Source organism: Gossypium hirsutum, chromosome D06, assembly GCF_007990345.1.
Source record: "Gossypium hirsutum isolate 1008001.06 chromosome D06, Gossypium_hirsutum_v2.1, whole genome shotgun sequence".
In the NCBI taxonomy this organism is placed as follows: domain Eukaryota; kingdom Viridiplantae; phylum Streptophyta; class Magnoliopsida; order Malvales; family Malvaceae; genus Gossypium; species Gossypium hirsutum.
In genome coordinates, this window is record NC_053442.1 from 48,145,323 (window position 1) to 48,155,689 (window position 10,367).

At 36.5% G+C, this 10,367-nt stretch overlaps 2 non-coding genes across 2 annotated transcripts; both read right to left on the reverse strand.

Annotated features, from left to right (window-relative positions):
- Positions 1-994: 994 nt before the first annotated feature.
- On the reverse strand, positions 995-1,102 carry LOC121218765 (small nucleolar RNA R71). The gene has a single exon (XR_005915242.1). It is a non-coding gene; the product is annotated as a small nucleolar RNA R71 (small nucleolar RNA).
- Positions 1,103-5,495: 4,393 nt separating this feature from the next.
- On the reverse strand, positions 5,496-5,603 carry LOC121218766 (small nucleolar RNA R71). The gene has a single exon (XR_005915243.1). It is a non-coding gene; the product is annotated as a small nucleolar RNA R71 (small nucleolar RNA).
- Between the last annotated feature and the right edge of the window lie 4,764 nt (positions 5,604-10,367).

Consider the following 10,367-nt stretch of genomic DNA (forward strand, 5'->3'; position numbering starts at 1 on the left):
ACTTTTCTCTTATCCTATTTTGTTTTATTATTAGTATTATAAAACTCCCAAAAATATCTTATTTACGTTTCCATACTATGACTTGATTATAGTATTAATTAGATCTTTTAGTGTGTAGGTTAAAATTGATCTAGCTTTTGCCTCCATTGGGTACGATCCTTGAAAAAATATATTACAATTAGACCCGTATACTTGCAGATATCGCTTCATAATTCTATATTTTAATGCATTATTCACACTCTAGATGTTAGTACGTCCAGAGGCAGTCAAATTGTTGGCGCCGTTGCCGGGGAGGTAACGTCACTAGGTTAATCTTAATTTTTGCACGTCAAAGAATAATTAGGAAATTTGTAGGTTATACATACAATTTTATTTTATTTATTGTCACTAGTCTCCTCTTTCTAGGTTTAGTGCATGACTCGCAGTAGGGGCACACCTATTGTAGCAGGCATCGATCCAGAAAGAATATTTGAAGAAATTGCCATCAGCAACAGTAGCAGATACAAGATCCATTGTATGTTGTAGGTAACGTACCATATGATAATCCATTGTTTGACAACGGTGACGATAATGCCCTAGGAAATCCACCAGCACCACAGTTACCCACAAACATACATATGGCTCGAAATGAAAGAACCCTAAGGGATTATGCCTAACCAAGCTTGGATATGTTTGAAGAAAGTATAGCAAGGTTGAAAATTATAGCTAACAATTTTAGGATAAAACCGACTATAATTTAGATGGTCCAAAATAATATGCAGTTTACGGGCACAATGACAGAGGAACCTAAACAACATTTAAAATGGTTTCTCCAACTCTATGATACTTTTAAGTATAACGGGGTCACTAATAACGCTATTTATCTTTAGTTGCTCCTCTTCTCCTTGACTGATAACGCGTTTTCTTGGTTAGATTCATAGACACCAGGGTTTATCACGACATGGGATGAACTCACTGGATAGTTCTTACAGAAGTTTTTCCCTATTAGCAAAGCAGTCTAACTGAGAGAGATGGTTGTTTTTAGACAGATAGAGGGAGAAAGCTTCTATGAGGCATAGGAACATTTAAAAATGTTGAATAAAAAATGCTCGCATCACGGATTTCATGAGTGGATGCGACTACAAGTATTTTATAATGGGTTAGGTGCAAATGCACGATCTGGATTAAAGAGAGCAACAACAGGAGCCCTGATGAACAGAATGTATGGGGATGCGTACGAGATCATTGAGAACATGACACTAAACTCCTACCAGTAGCCAATTAAATGATTCACATATGGTTAGAAACTCACTACGGTAAAACCTATCCAAGAGGATGATAAGTACAATAATTAGTGGATAGACTCAACCCTATCGAATCTACTTTTACACCATTTATGCATGGGGGAGACAAACCACTCTTCCACTATATCAACAATCCAGTTGAGGATGTAAACTACATCGTGAATAGGGGTGGAAACCCTTATTCAAACTCTTATAGTCCCGGCTGGAGAGATCACTCGAATTTGAGATGAGGGGAAACTAAGGAGCAGGTAATAGTTTAAATCAAGTTAAAAACAATAATTACCAACCTCCGTATTTGCAGAAACCCCAAGATAAGGCCAACCCAAATGACCATACTGCATGCGATCAACGATTATATAGAATTGAGGGGGAGATGTACTTAATGTGAAGAAATGTTAAGCAGGTGCAGTCTGAGTGCACCAATTCAACAAAAACATTGACTAAACTAGATGAAAAAATGATTCAATTAATGAGCATGATTGTTGTTATCAAAATACAAATTGTCATAGGTATCACTAGCAATACGGAAGACAATCCACGGACAGAAGGTAATGAGCATGTGAAAGCAATTATGCTCCAATCAGGCAAAGTGTTGGGTAGCTCAGAAACCATTAATCTGGAGACAATTCCGAAGAATAATGACGATCATCAAGAGGTTTCCCTAGAAGTGCAAGATGAGCCAAAGTCAGAGGAGGTAATCACATCGGTAGCAAAAACAAAGAAGAAAGTAACTAAGAATGCTACCGGTGCAAAAATTTCATTCCATTCAAGACTAGAAGAAAAATAAAAGTGGGATGAGGATGAATTTGTAAGTTTCCTAAACCTGTTTAAAACATTAACTGTTAACCTACCTTTAATTTTGTTAATTGAAAACGTTCTCAAGTACGCTAAGTTTGTAAAGGAGGTGCCTGATTTTGAAGAAGATCGTGAGATACTGATCTTATTAGATTGACCCTTTTTTAGCCACTTCTAGATCCACCATTGATTTGTAAAATAATGAATTAACTATGAAAATTAATGGTGAGACTAAAATTTTTAAATGCGGACATCAATCAAGCAAGGAAGATAGGAGGAAGTTAGGGGAACAATGTAAAAAACTATTTATTTCTAATGTCCCTGAGTCAAGGGACATGTTTCCTTTTATACATGCAGAAAGAATAAGCATGTTTAAGGAAAGGAACAAATGTGCACAGGTGGAATTGCACAATGGAAGATGGACCAATACCCACAAAACAAGAAAATCCTCCATTGGTGAATTGATGACACTGTCAGATGAATCCGGTGGTAAAACTTAAAAATTAGTTGAATTGTTGCTTAAATTTTGTAAATTATTGTATATTTAACTAATTACCTAGTATAGATGTTTACTTTTATTTTTTAGCCGAAATAGAGTTAGTGTCTCGACATCGCTCAAATGAGTCGCAACTTAGCAAACAATTTCCTTCAGACCTCTAAACTGATGGACGTGTCACGACATGGAACCCTTGTGTTCTGACATTGACGTACTACTAGGGATGACACGACATGGAACCCTTGTGTCACAACATCGCTGTAATTTTCTACAGGGTTGACCCAACCCATTCGCGTAACTCGGTGACTTACCCTTCATTTAACCTAATTTTTAACCCTTTAAAACCCCATTTTATAACCTAAAACCATATCTACTTCTAATTAAAACACCTCTTAACCCTTGATCCCTAAAACTCTCTGAAATTTCTCAAAACCTCTTAAGCCCTAAACCTTCAATTTCTTAATCATTCTATTTCCTCTTCACAAACTCTTCAATCCTACTCGGTGCAACAAAGAATGGGAATATTGTGGGAAAGCAATAAATTCAAACGGGATTTGACTATATATTTAAGTTTTACTCTATGTTATTCTGTAAAAAAAGTAGCTTTACATCGGTAAATAGATCCACCAAAACATGAAGAGATGCATTAGTAGCCTGAAGGTGGGAGTTTTCTTTCCTTATCTAGTGACGACCTTATGCAAAAAGGTAAGTGAACCTATGACATCCACTGAGCAGACGTTGAAACCTTCTTGAAGTATCATCAGAGACACCTTGTTCCAGAAATACATTGAGCTACGAGCCAAATAGATAAAAGATTAGAACAAGCAGCAGCAAGAAGCGACAGTGACACCAGCTTCATCTTAGAGGTTGACCCAAGATTAACAAGAAGTTGGTGAGAGTAGTAATCCAAACCTAGATTGGATGATTCAGTGGATGTAGGAGTCGGGACTAATTTTTTAAGAATTTGCTAGGAAAAACAACATTCGGGTCCCCAATTATACACCTAACATGTTTGGGTTGACAAATATGGAAAAAAAGAAGAAGAAGGGCAAGATAATGTGGAGGATGATGAGGATGACGAAAGTGAGGAGATGGATTTTGAAGAGGATGATAGAACATTTTTATTTTTGAAAACTTGTATTAATTTTTGGATATTTTTTAATTTTAACTTTGTGGGAGTAGGGGTAATAGTAGTTTTTATTATTATTGCATCTTTTTTAAGTTTTCTCTATAGGACCTAACACGAAGGAGACTCAAACAATTCGAGCTACCACAATCAAAGGAGGAAGAACCCACCATTAGCAGTTGGAGCGACCACGATCAATCATGTAACTTCCTTCCTTATCTATTTATGGGGTACACATTGAGGACAATGTGTGAACTAAAGTGTGGGGGGTAACAAAGAAAACTTGCTTATTTTTCATTTTTCTTTGATTTTTTTCTTATTTTTTGTGTGTTTGAGCTTGTAGAAGTACAGGTGACTAGTTAGGAGCATGTGCATAGGTTGCTTGTGTTTATGAATAAATTTGACATGAGGAACTAATCCTTCTATGAGGGATTAATGTGTGGAGGCACGATCTATTAACTATTTTGTAGGGTTACCCAATGGATCAGTTGTTTGGGAAAGGAAGAGCGTGAAAAAACCCTAATCTTGTCAACCCCAAAAAGTCATGAAGGTGGGAATTAACCCAAAATTGGTATTGTCCATTCGTGAACACCTTCACCCCAAGCCAGTTTGGATAGTGAGCTCAAAAGATATGTAGTCCTTGCTAACTCGCTATGTTAGTGGAAGATCGAAAGATCCTACTAAGGTAGCAACTAGTTGATTGATGAGGAACCCAAAATGAAAGTTGATTGGGAGTGCCGAAACAAGCTAATAACTCATCATCAGATTTGATTTCTTCTACTTTTTCTATCACTTGAAATTTAGTATTTCTTTTATGTTATTTTGTTTTATTATTAGTACTATAAAACTCCCAAAAGTCTCTTATTTGCATTTCCGTACTATAACTTGGGTAAAGTATCAATTAGATCTTTTAGTGTGTAGGTTAAAATTGACATAGCCTTCGTCTCCATTGGGTATGATCCTCGAAAAAATATATTACAATTAGACCCGTATACTTGCAGATATTGCTTCATAATTCTATATTTTAATGCATTATTCACACTCTAGATGTTAGTACGTCTAGAGGCAGTCAAATTGTTGGCGCCGTTGCTAGTGAGGTAACATCACTAGGTTAATTTTAATTTTTACACGTAAAAGAATAATTAGGAAATTTGTAGGTTATACATACAATTTTATTTTATTTATTGTCACTATTCTGCTCTTTCTAGGTTTAGTGCATGACTCGCAATAGGGGCACACCTATTGTAGCAGGCATCGATCCAGAAAGAATAATTCGAAGAAACTGCCATCAGCAACAGTAGCAGATGCAAGATCCATTGTATGTTGCAGGTAACGTACCATATGATAATCCATTGTTTGAAAACGGTGACGATAATGCCCTAGGAAATCCACCAGCACCACAGTTACCAACAAACATACATATGGCTTGAAATGAAAGAACCCTAAGGGATTATGCCTAACCAAGCTTGGATATGTTTGACGAAAGTATAGCAAGGTTGAAAATTATAGCTAACAATTTTAGGATAAAATCGGCTATAATTTAGATGGTCCAAAACAATATGCAGTTTACGGGCACAACAGAGGAACCTAAACAACATTTAAAATGGTTTCTCTAACTCTATGATACTTTTAAGTATAACGGGGTCACTAATAACGCTATTTATCTTTAGTTGCTCCTCTTCTCCTTGACTGATAACGCTTTTTCTTGGTTAGACTCATAGACACCAGGGTTTATCACGACATGGGATGAACTCACTGGATAGTTCTTACAGAAGTTTTTCCCTATTAGCAAAGCAGTCTAACTGAGAGAGATGGTTGTTTTTAGACAGATAGAGGGAGAAAGCTTCTATGAGGCATAGGAACATTTAAAAATGTTGAATAAAAAATGCTCGCATCACGGATTTCATGAGCGGATGCGACTACAAGTATTTTATAATGGGTTGGGTGCAAATGCACGATCTGGATTAAACAGAGCAGCAATAGGAGCCCTGATGAACAGAATGTATGGGGATGCGTACGAGATCATTGAGAACATGACACTAAACTCCTACCAGGAGACAATTAAACGATTCACATATGGTTAGAAACTCACTACGGTAAAAGCTATCCAAGAGGATAATAAGTACAACAATTAGTGGATAGACTCAACCCTATTGAATCTAATTTTACACCACTTATGCATGGGGGAGACAAACCGCTCTTCCACTATATCAACAATCTAGTTGAGGATGTAAATTACATCGTGAATAGGGGTCGAAACCCTTATTCAAATACTTATAGTCCCGGCTGGAGAGATCACTCGAATTTGAGATGAGGGGAAACTAAGGAGCAGGTAATAGTTTAAATCAAGTTAAAAACAATAATTACCAACCTCCTTATTTGCAGAAACCCCAAGATAAGGCCAACCCAAATGACCATACTGCATGCAATCAACGATTATATAGAATTGAGAGAGAGATGTAGTTAATGTGAACAAATGTTAAGCAGGTGCAATTTGAGTGCACCAATTCAACAAAAACATTGACTAAAATGGATGAAAAATGATTCAATTAATGAGCATGATTGTTGTTATCAAAATACAAATTGGCATAGGTATCCCTAGCAATACGGATGACAATCCACGGAGAGAAGGTAATGAGCACGTGAAAGCAATTATGCTCCAATCAGGCAAAGTGTTGGGTAGCTCAGAAACCATTAATCCGGAGACAATTGTGAAGAATAATGACGATCATCAAGAGGTTTCCCTAGAAGTGGAAGATGAGCCAAAGTAAGAGGAGGTAATCACATCGGTAGCAAAAACAAATAAGGAAGTAACTAAGGATTCTACCGGTGCAAAATTTTCATTCCCTTCAAGACTACAAGAAAAATAAAAGTGGAATGAGGATGAATTTGTATGTTTCCTAAACCTGTTTAAAACATTAACTGTTAACCTACCTTTAATTTAGTTAATGAAAAGGTTCTCAAGTACGCTAAGTTTGGAAAGGAGGTGCCTGATTTCGAAGAAGATTGTGAGATACTGATCTTATTAGATTGACCCTTTGTTAGCCACTTCTAAATCCACCATTGATTTAGAAAATAATGAATTAACTATGAAAATTAATGGTGACACTAAAATTTTTAAATGCGGCCATCAATCGAGCGAGGAAGATAGGTGGAAGTTAGGGGAACAATGTAAAAAACTATTTATTTTTAATGTCCCTGAGTCAAGGGACATGCTTCCTTTTATACATGCAGAAAGAATAAGCATGTTTAAGGAAAGGAACAAATATGCACAGGAGGAATTGCAGAATAGAAGATGGACCAATACCCACAAAACAAGAAAATCCTCCATTGGTGAATTGATGACACTGTCGGATGAATCCGGTGGTAAAACTTAAAAATTAGTTGAATTGTTGCTTAAATTTTTTAAATTATTGTATATTTAACTAATTACCTAGTATAGATTTTTACTTTTATTTTTTAGCCGAAATAGAGTCAGTGTCGCGACATCGCTCAAATGAGTCGCAACTTTGCAGATAATTTCCTTCAGACCTCTAGGCTGATGGACGTGTCGCGACATGGAACCCTTGTGTTCTGACATTGACGTACTACTAGGGATGACGCGACGCGGAACCCTCGTGTCACAACATCGCTATAATTTTCTACAGGGTTAACCCAACCCATTCGCGTAACCCGGTGACTGACCCTTCATTTAACCTAATTTTTAACCCTTTAAAACCCCATTTTATATCCTAAAACCATATCTACTTCTAATTAAAACACCTCTTAACCCTTGATCCCTTAAACTTTCTGAAATTTCTCAAACTCTTCAATCATTCTATTTCTTCTTCACAAACTCTTCAATCATACTCGGTGCAGTAAAGAATGGGAAAATTGTGGGAAAGCAATAAATTCGAACGGACTTTGACTATATATTTAAGTTTTACTCTATGTTATTCTGTAGAAAAAGTAGCTTTACATTCGGTAAATAGATCCACCAAAACATGAAGAGATGCATTAGTAGCCTGAAGGTGGGAGTTTTCTTTCGTTATCTAGTGACGACCTTATGCAAAAAGGTGAGTGAACCTATGATATCCACTGAGCAGACGCTGAAACCTTCTTAAAGTATCATCAGAGACACCTTGTTCCAGAAATACATTGAGTTACAAGACAAATAGATAAAAGATTAGAACAAACAGCAACAAGAAGCGACAGTGACACCAGCTTCATCTTAGAGGTTGACCCAAGATTAACAAGAAGTTGGTGAGAGTAGTAATCCAAACCTAGATTGGATGATTCAGTGGATGTAGGAGTCGGGACTAATTTTTTAAGAATTTGCTAGGCAAAACAACATTCGGGTCCCCAATTATACACCTAACATGTTGGGGCTGACAAATATGGAAAAAAAGAAGAAGAAGGGCAAGATAATGTGGAGGATGATGAGGATGACGAAAGTGAGGAGATGGATTTTGAAGAGGATGATAGAACATTTTTATTTTTGAAAACTTGTATTAATTTTTGGATATTTTTTAATTTTAACTTTGTGGGTGTAGGACTAATAGTAGTTATTATTATTATTGCATCTTTTTTAAGTTTTCTCTATAGGACCTAACACGAAGGAGACTCAAACAATTCGAGCTACCACAATCAAAGGAGGAAGAACCCACCATTAGCAGTTGGAGCGACCACAATCAATCATGTAACTTCCTTCCTTATCTATTTATGGGGTACACATTGAGGACAATGTGTGAACTAAAGTGTGGGGGTAACAAAGAAAAATTGCTTATTTTTCATTTTTCTTTGATTTTTTCTTATTTTTTGTGTGTTTGAGTTTGTAGAAGTACAGGTGACTAGTTAGGAGCATGTGCATAGGTTGCTTGTGTTTATGAATAAATTTGACATGAGGAACTAATCCTTCTATAAGGGATTAATGTGTGGAGGCACGATCTATTAATTATTTTGTAGGGTTACCCAATGGATCAGTTTTTTGGGAAAGGAAGAGCGTGAAACAAACCCTAATCTTGTCAACCTCGAAAAGTCATCAAGGTGGGAATTAACCCAAAATTGGTATTGTCCATCCGTGAACACCTTCACCCCAAGCCAATTTGGATAGTGAGCTCAAAAGATATGTTGTCCTTGCTAACTCACTATGTTGGTGGAAGATCAAAGGATCCTACTAAGGTCGCAACTAGTTGGTTGACGAGGAACCCAAAATGAAAGTTGATTGTGATTGCCGAAACAAGCTAATAACTCATCATCATATTTGATTTCTTCTAATTTTTCTATCTCTTGAAATTTTGTATTTCTTTTATGTTATTTTGTTTTATTATTAGTACTATAAAACTCCCAAAAGTCTCTTATTTTTATTTTTGTACTATAACTTGAGTAAAGTATTAATTAGATCTTTTAGTGTGTAGGTTAAATTTGATCTAGCCTTCACCCCCTTAGGTATAATCCTCGGAGTACTCACCCACTCCGTTGTAAAACTATATTACAATTAGACCCATATACTTACGGGTATCGTTTAACACCCTAAAATTTAATTCTTTAATTCTTTTTAATTTTTTGACAAATTTCTTGTTTGCTTTAAAGGCTAAGTGATTTGGGTGTGTATGAAAGTGTTCGAGAAGCTTGGGTTCAAGTCTTGGGTTTTGCATAATTTTTAATTTTTGCTCTTAAATGAACTTGGACATAGGCATGTTGGTCTTATAAATATTAGTTTTGGTTTTATGACACAAAAAGAGCCTGTGGTCTTGTGGCAAGGTGGCCTGTTTTGTAACTATGAGGTCTAAGTTTCAAATTCTGGGTTGCGGAATGGAGTATTTATTTTGCTGCTTGAGTTGGGTAGGTGGTGGAGTTGGATTAAAATACTGCTTATGGGAGTTTGAGCTGGTCATGGAGGTAGTTGGGGAGGATTAAGTGGAGAAAATCAAGGAGGGATAACGGGAGAGGAGGAGTTGTGTGCCGTATAGGGTATGCTTGTGCCGAATTTGGTCTATGGCACTAAGATAATCGGATTTGTTGAAGTTGTTTTTCCTCTACAAGTGTGGTTTCGGTCGGTTTGGCGTCTTTGTTTCTCTCCTTTTAGGTGCCGCTTTTTGTTAGTTTTGGGGTACCTCTCGGGTTGTTTTTACCTAATTTCTTTTTCGCCGAACACACTCTCCTCCCTCATCTTTTCTTTTCTTCTTTTTTTCGGTTTCTTCTTCTCTTGTTGCCAAATTTTCCCCTTCTCTTTTTTCTCTTCTTTACTTTCTGTGCCGAATCTTTTTCCTCTTCTTTTTTTTTCTCCATTGACCGAATAACCTTCTTTTACTTTTGTCATTTTGACCTTCTTTTATTCTTTTTGACCGAGACATATCTCCTTTTTGTTAAAGTGTGGTGTAGCCGAACATTATCATTTTTAGTATCGTTCTCTATGTTGATCTTTCTTCCCTGCTTCTTGTGATTCCTGTGCTGCATGGTTCTGATTATCGATAAGTGGTTACACTCCTCTCTTGTGTAAGTCTGTTCTCTTCTTTTCCTTATCATAAAACCAAATACCCCCTTTGTAATCTTTGATTACCAACTACTGATGCTTTCTCTCAATGTGCTTCTTGTTGCGGTATTAAGGTTTTCCTCGAGGAGTGGTGCAGTGTAAGCATTGTAAAGTCGTTGAAATCGCTCTTTCATTCCTCGATCAAGGTAGGTA